Raw genomic sequence first — 13,618 nt, forward strand, 5'->3', positions numbered from 1 at the left:
ACCTTATTAGTGTGACTTCACACCTATTCGTGTGCTTTTCTGGGTGAGCTCACACTGCGCCAGGTGCTGTGCAAAACAAAAACAAAATTAGCCCCAAACAATTGCCCACAAATATATTAGTGAGTTTGGGAAGAACTATGACCAAATTGGCCCCAGAGAGCCTGATCAGCTTCCTCTGTTTTGCCAGTCACACCAGTCACCCTTCCAATATTGAGGCCTGGTCCAAATCCAGTCAAAACAGTTTCCATCACAACGAAATTGGTTTATGAATGTGGTGATTCACACTGCCATCTGACTCTGTGCATTTGGCTCGGAGCAGTGCTCCAGGCATGGAGACATGTGAAGCCAATGCAATTCAGATTTAAAAATACCATCAGTATTATATTCGCTAAACACTCCCATTTTTATCACAGTGTTTTTATTGACAGATATGAAAAGGAGAATTATTCTTATCACAACCGCATTTTAAAAAGGGTCAATGAGGGGAAGTTCAAGTGCCATGTAGTACCAAGGATATTTTGTTCTGTGTTGACAGCAAATGAAATAGTCATTTAGAAAAACTAACAGCGTGTGGATTAAGTGGGCAACAAAACTGCTGCACCCAATGAATCTGAGTCATTGACATCTAGGAGGGCGTTTATTGAACCTCAATGTACAGAAAGCCAAAAATTCTCCCTCTGAGCTTTTCACACATGCTAATGCAGAAGATGATATTCCATAAACGGGACAATGGTTTAGCTGACACCCACAATCTGAAGGAAGGAAGAAAAAGGTAGTAGAGATTTAGAATGTGGTTGATACTGTGCATGTATTTCCTCACTCCAGGTGTCCTTCCATGTGGCGTTGAAATACTTCCCCAGGGCATCAACCTCTGCCTTTGATAAACACTCTTCAGTTATGTTCAAGTCTTCTGCAGCTCTTATTGGGATGTAAACATGCAGACTCCATGACTATAGTTACGGTTTATCAGTACAGAAGAGCAGTGTGCCTATTCCCACAAAAGAAGTAAATGCACGCTCACAGGGGCTAAGGCTGCGTATTTATAAAATCCCCTCCTAGAAAGTGTATTTAGGAGATGGATAATCCTATAGTGTAACCATATTTGAAATATACATACATAATCCCTTTCATTAAAAAAATAGAAAAGAAAGAACAAAGAAAGAAAGTAAACAAAGGATTCTGTCATCTTGCCTCTGACTTATTTTTAAGCTTTTTATATGGTAATATCAGGAAAGGAAAGATAATGTCAATATTGCAAAGAGATGAAGGGAAGAGCCAAATACTGGAACACAGGTTGAGAGCCTTTGTGGCATACCCCCTTAGGCTAGGACATAAATTAAACCATTCCCCAAGGGTTGCCTCACAAGAACAGACTGTCTATTAAGGGAAGGTTTAGAGATCATCTTATTTATTGTCTGGGTTTTGTTGTTTCTTTTTGTAACTAAAGCGTATCGGACTTTTTCTCCCCGTATTTTCATTTGAACCAAGGTTATAAAAGTAATCTGAATTATATATGAGCCGTTTACATCCTCACGAAATCTCTCAACATGGCAAATTTGAAAGTGAATGATTATGTGAGGTATGTTTAGAATAGTAATGCCATAATGGGAAATGTGAACTGCATTTTTGACATTTATCCATAAGTTAATTACTCAAGTATTCATGTGTAAGTGGAAATTGTTGAATTTTCTTCATATGTTAGTTATTGACCAAAATCGTATTAATAATAGCTAGATACACATCATTCAGGCATTATTTTCTTATGTGGAGTATACCTCCAGAAATAAAATATGAGCCTCTAGGGTAATTGAAAAACCGATACATTCTACAATTATCAGATAAAGTCTAAGGCAATAAATATTGTCTTTAAAACACCCGAGAAACCATTATTTCTGAAAATAAATTGTAAACTAAGCATGATTTTATTTTGCAGGGCTTTGAAGCTATAAATCAATTTATGCTTGCTTCTATTAGTTTAACCTATTGTTCCCTCACTTCCTTTTTTCCAAGGAGGTGATAATAATAACTCCCCTGTATCTCACAGGGGCTATTATGAAGATAAGTGGCATAATATACGTGAACATGTTTTGGGTTACTTGAAAGAGTATGTATAGAGACTTGAAAGAGTCATTTAGAAGAACAGCCTGTAGATTAAGAGGTCAACCAGACTATATTATTAATTGCTATTGAGAAGCTATAGAATGGACATTTAATAATATTTTTATACTTTAATGTAAATAAAATTACATAGATATATTCCACTTTATCTTAGCCAAAAGGCCGAGAAGTGATTAGATATATTCAATATATTTTTTAAAAAAGCATCAGTGATTTATCACATTCTCTGATTCAGATGATTCAGAATAAATGCTATTGAGTTTTTCTTCTTGAGTTCATTAGTTTTGATCTTCTAGTAAGTCCTCATGGGCCAGCATTCACAGCATTTCTTTCTGGGCCATCGAGCTTAAACCCAGAATTACATACCCAGACCTTTTTATCCTGCATTACAACCATAAACAGTTAAGTCAATAGCTATATAGAGTTAACAAATTATATTCTTCACATTAATTCATAAAATCCATTGTGTTGTTATCTTCAATCTTAATTGTGTTATTTCCAAACCACCATTTTACCTATAAATAGAGATGAGCAATGATGCAAGTTATCAGAAACAACAGATAATCCATTGATCCCTCTGGCAGAATAAGCAATTCTATGCAATGGGGACAGTTGTGGGGATTGTAAAAATGTGACTGTAACTAGGTTGGATTTATTATTTATTTATTTATTTATTTATTTATTGAATTCAATATATTATTGGAAAGGAGTCTCAGCTGGGGTCTCCAATCCCTCGGTTGAATTGTGGTTATTCATGGGTTCAAGGTCATCAACAGTCATTAAATGAATGCAGATTAATATGGGGAATTGAATTTAATTCTCATTACTCTGGAGAAATAGCACTGAGAATGGAGGCTGTGCCTGCTTGTCTAATAGATCCCTTCTGTGCTCCCAAGGCACCTTGCCTACAGAGATATTTTCACTTGGATAAATAAATAAGCCAGGCAATGACATGTATCCTTTACATGACCAAAAGCATCGATTGTGCATTTTTACTCCCAGCAACTAGAATAGTGGCTGGAATGAAACAGATGCAGTATAAAATATGCTTGTGTGAATGAATAAATGTCTTGAAAAAATAGTCATTAACCATTTTATCTCAATTTGGAAAAATATTATTCTTGAATTTTGAGGTCAGCTAAAATTAGAAAAAGAGAACTGGAAAGAAATTTAGGAGAAAATGGTGGAATTTGAATAGTCCTTTAAAGGACAGTGCTTTGTTGGGGAAAGGAGACACTTTATTAGGCTATTCAGTTACACATAAACAAAGCGAGTTCTTTGCCTCCTCTTTGTTCTTAAAGGAAACTGGGGCAATTAATCAGAGCTCTATTTCTTTGGGGAAGTTACTCATAAAATAAAGAGGGGAGTCTCACTCACTTAAGGTAAGGAGTATCGGATCTTTAACCAAGAATTAAATAATGTGCCCAGCACTTTACAGGGATCCACGTATCACAAACACTGGTGAGGAAAGGTTCCCCATCTCTTGCCCAGCGTTTTCGTGTCTTCAAAACAAAGGCACCTGCTGTTAGGTGTGGAGGTTTGCGTGCTGTGCTGTGCCTTGATGAAGTTTGAGACAGACCTTAGTACTTCCAAAGATAGGGATTATTTAAGTGGTGAACAATGGCGAAAGGTGAGAGAAAAGACAAGTAACTTCTCAAATTCCTTCTCTTAGGCATGCAGCAAAGTCTCGCCTAACAAAATCTCATTTCCCATTTGTAACTGGGTGTATGTTTTCTTGCCTACTGATCCAATTCATAGTTTCAGAGGCAGTTTCAAATTGCACAATATTTGTGCCAGTCACTTGTGGAGGCTGAAAAACAGTTTACAATATAAAACAATTCATATTTCTCTTAAATGTGAGTATAGGTTGGTATTTGCTACAATTGATAGTGTAAAAATGTTTAGGAAGATTTAATTGAAATTTCAAAAAGTGATTAAATGCTTCATTTTACTTTACTTAAATAGGCTAGAAGACTAATAAAATAAAATACACGATAAAGTTAAATAATGTTAAGGGCAAGCTCACGAATTAGTACTAAATTCAAGAATTGCAGCCAAACACTTAGAATCACATTGTTTGCTGTGTATGAGCTTACTCTAAACTACTGCAAACAAACAAACAAAAACAAACAAACAAACAAAAAAACATGGGGCTTCAACTAGGCCAATAGTGGAAACATTCTTTGAAATATCTGGTGAAATAAATACCAAATCCCACACTCAGACTCACTATGAAAATGTCTACCACATGGTTTTAAAACAAGACACACTAGAGAAGTTAAGGAAAAAAAACAACAACAAGGTTCTCAGATTAGGAGTGATTGATAAAACCAGACCCCAAATTCAAGGAGTGCCAAGAAAAGGAGATGCTTGGAGGTCAAGCTCCGTTTGGGGAAAGGTTTATAAAACTTTCGTAGTCTATATGTTATTCAAATATCACAACAAAATCTTGTATTTATTGTTTTGTTAAATGAAGTTAATTAGTTCATGTGTTGCCCCCAGAATACCCAAATTATTAAGAATTTGTCTTGAGCAAAGAACTCTCGTATCTCTTTGACCAATTCCATAATAGGTCTGAGAATCTCATGGGATGTGTATAAATGTGGAGCTGTATCTTTGACATAGTATCAGATCTTTATACTGAGATGGGAATTTGAGATGTCAACGTTTATCAATACTTTTGGAATCTGTCCTTAATTTTGCACAAGTGATGTTTGAAATTGTTGTCTATGTGCTGCAAAAAATTAACCACAGATAATGTTCATTATGTATTAAAAATTTCCACTGGGATTAATGTAAATAATTGGATAAGGTATTAAAATAGTAAAATAATTTTTCAAATATCAACAATAACAAAGGAGTGAATTAAGGTCTTTGGCAGAAAATGAAAACAGTTTTAATTTTGTTCTATATACAATTGTTTGGTATGAACTATTGCTTGACATTGATAATGTTAGAAAACACTAATGTTGGACACCTCAATTTTAGACAGTTTAAAGCACACTATTTCAAAATCTAGAGAAAATAATTTTTAAATGGAAAAAAACTGCATATAAGATATGCAACAAAATTGAATTTCCAATAAAATGTGAAGAAATTAAGGAAATGAAAATACTTGCATAATTATAAAGGAGAAGATTCACATCAAATAACAGTGAAACTGTCTACAGATACTATTTTCTAGCTTATAAATTCAAAGTATAAAAGAGTATAAATTCAAAACTAGAATATTCAAAGTATAAAAAGTGTAAATTCAAAGTATAAAACATACAAACTGAAGCATATATTACTACTTTCAATTTTCATTATAATATCTTATTGGAAAAAGTCAAAGAAACACGTATAGTTCTAGAAGTTGTATTATGAAATGGCAAAAATTTGATATAAATAATATAAAATAGTGTAATTAGATATTTTTGTAATAGCTTCTGTGAAGTGTTAATTTTTCATGTATTACTACCAATACAATGTTCGAACATGTAATAATTCCAACTATTGCACTATAAATTTATAAACAATTCCAGACATATTTCTCCAAATTGAAGTTATTAAAGCAAATACACTGTATTTAAGCACTGTGATGATTTGACAAAAGTCTAATTTGACATTGCTGTCAATATAATAAAAATTATTTGAAAACCTTGATGATAGCAATATAATGAGTAATTCTGCTGACATGAGAGCTAGAAAATTATGTGAAATAAATATATAATAATTTATGATTTGCTTTGCTTTATTATTCATCCAAATACCTTCTTCCTTTCAATAGGATAGCCAAGCATGTGTCATATTTAAATTTGTTCATTCTTGATGTATTGCTGACCTTCAGTAATAAAAATTATCAAAGCTTAGTGCACATATTTCAATGTATTCATTATGAAGGGATGTTTGTCAAGGTAAAAAGGAAGACTATATTTCATTTAATAGCCTGTAAGTCTAATTTATAACTTTTAAATATTTCATCTTATTGTATATAGACCTAGATTTATAATATTTTCTAGGTCTCACAAATAGCAGGTGTAAATCTGATAGTGAGTCTTGCTTTGAAGGAAGTAGGCATTTCTATTTTCACTAATCCTGTGAAGAAGCCAGAGCATCAAAGTATAATTTTCTACCAGTTAAAAATATAACTCATAAAAACATAAAGTAAGCTCATGTCGAAAACATTCATAGGGGACTAAGCTAAGGGTTAAACTAGTTCAGTGAAGTATAGGAAAGACCAAAGTGTGCATAGTCACAGAAGGGAAAAAAAGTGCTGAAATGGCATTGCTAAATTAAATACAAAACTATTTAATATCCTCCAGGTCCATAAAACATAACCTTTGGGGTTATCTTTTCTATCAGACAGAACTCATTTGTATCTCAACTGAACAAAAATCATTTGTAATTTAACAATCTTCTAAAGGTTACATCTAACTGCACAGAGTCTGGAACTTTATCAATAGTAAATAGTAAATCAAAGAAAACTGAAGCCTCCTAGAAAATCAGATAAACTTTGACTAGAGCTGTTAGTGTTCTAGCATGTCATGGACAGGATGTGCAGTCATTCTTTGTATCCCCAAATTTTGGATACTTTTTCTCAGTAAGGGAAAGGAAATAAAATAAAATAATATATTGGGGTGAGAGAGGGACTTCTTTAACTGGAGCTTGGGCTGTAGGCCAGGACTCTGATGACTCTAAGTAGACTCAAACACATGCCATGTAGTAAGAGTAACTTGGCTTTGCCCAAGCAGAGGCATAAATAAGGCCAGGAGGTGTCCTGTGACTGGGATTCTTCAAGGATCAGCCAGGAGGGGTGCACTCCAAAAGTAGCCTTATTTTATTGTAATTGTGTTTATTCTGTGTTTTGATAGCTTTTCTGTATCTCCAGCCTTTGGTAAAACCCAGTCAATGGATAACCTCTTGGCTATGGATAGCCAATGGATAAGAACTTAAACAGAGGGTCTGTTCCATGACTGGGTGAAGTATTCATGTTAAGCATGGAGAGAAAAGGGAGGGACAGTAGTTTTCCAAATGCTGAGACCAGTATAGTTAGCAGCAGTTGTGCAAGGAAAGGTGATCAAGCAAGACAACCTATATGAAATTACATAATGTTAAAAATCGTTGGTTATACAAAGAAAAAGAGCTGTATAGATTGAACTTGGCCAACATCAGTGGTAAGCAAAGATCAGGTCATATGAAAGACCTAGGCTGGTGTGTATCACAATGCTTAGAAGGGGGTCCTGGAAAAAACTAGCTTTTGATTTTAGACAAATGAATGAGGGTGCTGAGCACCTGTGCTTGTTGAACTGTAGTACAATTGCAGGTATGAACTCTAGAATCATATTGTCCGGGTTCAAATTTTAATTCCACCTCTTGATAGCTATATGAGTTTGATTGATGTGATCTAGCTTCATATTGCCTCTAATTCCTTGTGGTGAAATACATATAAAGCATACCTACCACACAGCGTTGCTAGGAACTAAATGTATACCCATCTGGGGCACCTGGGTGGCTCAGTCGGTTGGGCATCTGACTTTGGCTCAAGTCATGATCTCATGGTTCCTGAGTTCGAGCCCCAAGTCAGGCTCTGTGCTGACAGCTCAGAGCCTGGAGCCTGCTTCAGATTTTGTGTCTCTTGCTCTCTCTGCCCCTCCCCTGCTCATCCTCTGTCCGTATCTCTAAAAAATAAATAAACATTAAAAAAGTTAAAAATATCTATCTGTCTATCATCTATCACTATCCATCATCTTAAAAGACTTAAAGCGGTGCCTATCATATCGCATATCTTTTGGCAATCTTCTCTTGCCATAACTCTTTCTTGCCTTTCAACACTCCCTTGTGAATTATAGGAGCCATAGCCTGAAAATCGTATTTCCCTTGTTAGTTAGGCTCAGATTTTCGGAAAGCAAAAGGAAGAGAAATGCCATTTTCCTTTCTTTTGGAGATACCTTCAGCAGAAGGAGTAGCAGCATTGTCAGTAGGCTTTTCTGTGGGAATGTCGCTCTCAGGTTTCCAGTCAGTTGCAAAAACAGGAGAGACAGAGCCTCCATCAGAGTGGTGGTTAGGCAGGGCTTTGGCCTAGGTGTATTACCAGCTTGGGATCAATGAAGAAACCCCTGTACCCTTTTGTTCACCCAGCTCTGCCAGTACCTAATACTGCGCATTAAATCCTTTTACACTTGAAATATCTAATGGTTTCTGTTTTTCCGACTGATGGACATAGTTCTTAGAACTTTATTATATTATTTCTATTATTAATATCAGTTATAGTATTAATATTACCATTCATATCCTCTGAAACATTATCCAGGAACCACAATGTCTAAGAATATAACATCCCTATCCAATGTTTTCAATCCACTCCTCTATTTCTTTTCCCCACAGACTTAATCCTTGATCCAGAAGCATATATAATGAATGATCAATAGTTGTATGAACTGTTGTCTCATTTAAATACACCACTATAGGTTTATATCTATCATCGATCAACGGCCTAATGGATGGACAGATTTATTTCCTTTGACACCAGTCTAAGGAAGATCATTGGTGTTTTGGAGAACAGATTTTGAACAATTAGAAAAATGTGTAATCAATAATAGGAGAGTTCTTCTGTCCTACATAAAGCAAACATGTCAAGAAATATTGTGTGATTTACCTTTAATACATTATCTTTCTCTAACTCTCTATTGATTACCCATGACTTACAACAGTTTGAAGGAGAAAATATATACCACACAGGTGACCTTGCCGCTGAAACAACTGTAGTTTATTTTCAGTATCTGGACTGCCTTGCTAGAAGGAACTTTGATCAATGGACTTAGAATCTAGAATTACAAACTCACAGAAAAATTTGTAAATGTGAGGACTTAAAACTAGGGAATAATTTTAAAAAAAATATCTGGAAAAGAGAAAACTGATGTGGAGGGAAAGCATCTGGCTCAGCAATGCACTTAAAATGTCCTAAGAGATCAATCTGGCTCACATTAGGGTCTCTTCGTTTTGATTTGGTTCTCATTCTTCTCTTTCTTCAAGGACTTAATTCTATCTTAAAACTGTCATATCTGTCTTTCCTCATTGTCTTCTTTTGTTGCTGTCTGACAAAGACTATCACTCACTTTGTCAGTCCTATATTCTTGTTTTTGCTGGCCAACAAGAGGCTCCTTATTACACATTAATTATGTTAGCTGGAAAAATGTCTTTACTTTGAATGGCTGTTCCCAACAGTATTTTTCAGCAAGCAGTTTTGTTGGTTAGGTTGATGCCTTTATTAATAATCTGGAGTTGATAACCATACCACATATGAGTAAATATAAATAAGATTGATATCCAGGCATCACACTAGAATCGGCATTGTTGTTACAGTTACACTACTTGTGACATCTGCTAATTCTACACATGAAACAATTTATTGCTTTCTGAAAGCTGAAAGAAGAAAATCCAAAGAACTGCTGGAACGTCATTTGAAAAAGTTGTTTACTAGAAGACATTATGGTGAAATAAAAATAACACTGACTTTATAATGAGAAGCCTTGAACTCATTCCCTGACTCTTTTTTTTTTTTTTTTTTAAGAAATGTTTATTCATTTTTGAGACAGAGAGAGTGCACACACAGGCGCGGGGAAGGGGGGTAGGGGCAAAGAGAGAGAGGGAGACACAGAAACCCAAGCAGCCCAGAGCCAGACAAGGGGCTCAAACTCACCAACCCCAAGATCATGACCTGAGCCGAAGTCCGAGGCTTAACTGACTGACCCACCCAGGCACCCCTGACTCTTTTATTCTAAGGATTAACTCATTTAATTCATCTCTCTCTTTCAGTCCATTTGTCTGTCTCTCTCTCTCTTTCTCTCTCTCTCTCTCTCTCACACACACACACACACACACACACACATGCACGCACATGCCACACATTTGGCTTATATCAGGAGCCAGCCAACTATGACTTGCAGACTAAAGTCAGCCTGTCACCTATTTTTGTAAATAAAGTTTTATTGGAAAACAGCCATATCCATTTGTTTACATTTTCTCTATGGCTATTTGTTCACTTCAAAAGCAATTTAGTAGTTGTGCCAGAGACCAAATGGTTGCAAAATCTAAAATATTTACTATCTTATTCTTTATAGAAAACATTTGCTGATCTCTGGCTTAGATTATAGCAGAATACCAAGAAATAGTAGTCTTGTCCCTTTTAGCTTGAAAAAATATGACAGAACACCTAGTGCCTTGGGTCTTGGTTTTTTTCTAAACCAACCTCCAGTAAAAAGAACCAGGGCTTCTTGGAGAAATGATTGATTCTAGGGCTGGGGCAGGAAATACACAGGATGAGCCTGGAGCACCCTATAGTGGCAAAAAATAAAGAAGCGATTAAAAAAAGCAAAATAAATAATAATAGGGGTATGTCAGTGCGACACAAGAGACAAATGAAGGTTCTCCTGATGGCAAAAGCTGAAACATTTGAGTAAATAAATAGACAAATAAAAAATGGTATTGGATTGTAACTCAAGGTCTAAAATAAATCTCCATGAGTCCAAAGTGATATAAATACCTGACTGAATAAATAACTAATAGGATAAAACCAAAGAATCTCCAGTACAGAAGAATTTTAAATAATTTATGTAGATACTCTGCCCTCAAGGAGGTGTAACATAACTGTCCATTCCTTAAGCATGGCTGCACTAGTGACTTCCTTTGAAGAGTACAGTACAAAAAAAAAAAAAAAAAAAAAAAGGGAAAAGAGTAACTTTGGAGTGGAGTAACCTGATTAACACTACTGCAGCCAGGAGATCAAGGTCAACAGTAACAAGAGTAAGTCAGATTGATAATATGTACCCTTGATATGATGGGATGAGAATGGTACTTTGCCTCCATGGCCTTCCTCTACAAAACATATAACCCAGGACTAATCATAAGAAAAACACCAGAAAAATCCCAATTGAGACTTATTCCAAAAGTGTCTGGCCAGTACTCCTCAAAACTCTCAAGGTCATCAAAAACAAGGGAAAATTTGAGAAAGTGTCACAGTCAAGAGGAGGCTAAGAAGACGTACCTACTGAATGTAATGTTCCTTCCTGGATGGAATTCTGGAACAAAAAAAGGGTATAGGTAAAAACTAAGAAAATCAGAATAAGCTATGGATTTTAGCTAATGATACTCTATCAATATTGCTGTCACATTAATTATAACAATGTATCATACTAATGTAAGATGTCAATAATAGAGGAGACAGTTTGGGGTAAACAGAACTTTCTGTTCTATTTTTATACATTTCGTATATCTAAAACTATGCTAAAAAAAAAGTTTATATAAAGATTTGGGAGAAAACACTTGAAAAGCTAGTGTATTTGGATGGCTATCTCTACGCATTTAGATGTAGAAATTATTTCACCATGTGTCTCTAACAAAGCAGAACAAAATGAACAAAAAAGTTCCAAATATTTTTATTCTCTTATAGTAATCTACTGTACTAAAATGTTTACTTGAAAATTTCTGCAGCTTTTGCATTTGTAACGAATGGGCTCTGATCCTAAAAGTACTAAAGAAATAAGAAACTCTATTTCAAGTAGAAACGACAAAAATAGCAGGAAATAGCAGTCATGTTCTGAAATATAATAAAGTCATTCAGAGGTTCTATGTCATTGCAGTACAAAAAATGAGAAAGGGATACAGTTAAAGGGTAAAATCTACTGGGGACATGTTTAATTCAAGCATTGTGTTTTGGAAACTACCCAAAAGCAGTAAGAGACTTAGCACAATGTCAGGAAAATTAGAGAGAGCAGTACAATAAAATGGCAGTTCATTTGTACATTGGAGGAAAGACACGGGCATAATAAGAAAAAAAAACAACTTTTCCTACTTTTGAAAGAAAAAATAGTCTAAGCCATAAGCACATTTCCCAAAGAAATAACTGTTTTTAGGTTAAAAAAATGTGCAGCTTATTATGTGCAGCTTATAATGCAAGGGCAATGTTTGGCCAAGACTAAATCTAAAATTGACACACAGTTTATTCTAGAGACTGCTAAAGTTTGAATGCTTTAAAAGTTAAATAAAAAGGGGCGCCTGGGTGGCTCAGTCGGTTAAGCGTCCGACTTCAGCTCAGGTCATGATCTCACGGTTGGTGAGTTCGAGCTCCACGTCGGTCTCTGTGCTGACAGCTCAGAGCCTGGAGCCTGCTTCAAAATCTGTGTGTCCCCCTCTCTCTCTCTCTCTCTTCTCTCCCCCGCTCATGCTCTCTCTCTCTCCCTCTCTAAAAAATAAACATTAAAAAATTTTTTAAAAAGTTAAGCAAAAAAATCCAAAGCTGTCATCTGAAGCATTTTAAATCCATGACACAATGCTTGGTTTTAAAATGATGACTCTAAGCCAAATTAAATCATACTGGCAACTTTTCCCGAAAGAGAAACTGGGTATTTCACAAGGGCTGTTGTCAGGTCATGTTGGAGTAAGGTATCGGTACCCTGGGTCTCTGATGCTAGAAGCAAAGGGATTCAATTCTCAGGAAATATCTTTTTCAATCTATTCAAATAGAAGGAAGTAATGCAACCTTTCAGAAAACTATGTTATTCCCTTCAGAAGACATGCTATTGTGAATACAGTTAACCCAAATCACAGGTTTCAATGGTTTTCCCTGAAAGAATAGAAACACTCAGAATTATACCACCTTTGCCTAGAAAATAATTTTTTAAAGATAGATAGTCCTCAAACAACTCAAAGTAATAAAGCAATTTAACTTATCAGTTCCATGATACTAAATGGGAGAATATCTGTTAAATTGAATGTATGTATTGGCTATTGATATTCTATATTTGTACTTACATATACAAAAATCAGACAATGAGCTATTAGGAACTTCACTGTCAAAATTTTATTATAATGACTAACTAAAAATTGAGCATTATAAATTCTACATATGTTTGCTTTAGCCTGATGTCCATAGTGGTGTTGTTGTTGTTGTTGTTGTTGTTTTAACACAACTGGTATTTCATTGAAGAGTAAAACAGTAAAGGTGAAACAGACAGACTGATCCCTTTGACTGCTTAATAGTTAATGTTGTTTCAGTTCTTGGATCCAGAGTAAGAATTAATTTTGCTTATTCCAGTATAGCCTTCGCATAGATTAATCAAGTTTCATTTATTTAACAAATGTTTACTAATCACAAAATTTGCATCAGATACTATACTAAAACTCTAGGGATACAATTGTAAGCAAAATTAAAAAGGGGTGTCTGTCTTTGGGGAGCCTATAAGACAATAGAAGAGACAGATATTAATTAAATAATCACATGAGCAAATGTGAAATTCCTCTTATATAATTGGCAAGAAGGACAAGTACATAGTGCTATGTGGCATAATCAGAGAATTGGAAAATCTTCTCTGACAATCACACTTGAGATCAGACCTAAAGAGTAAGTAAAAGTTCACTAGAACACGAGAAGAGGGAAAATTTCCCAGGTAGAGGGAAAAATGTACGCTACTACATTCTTTGAAAGTTAGTGTGGACCATGAGGAGCTTTGGAGATCACAGT

Source organism: Panthera pardus, unplaced genomic scaffold (assembly GCF_024362965.1).
Source record: "Panthera pardus isolate Hobbes unplaced genomic scaffold, ASM2436296v1 HiC_scaffold_6, whole genome shotgun sequence".
In the NCBI taxonomy this organism is placed as follows: Eukaryota; Metazoa; Chordata; class Mammalia; order Carnivora; family Felidae; genus Panthera; species Panthera pardus.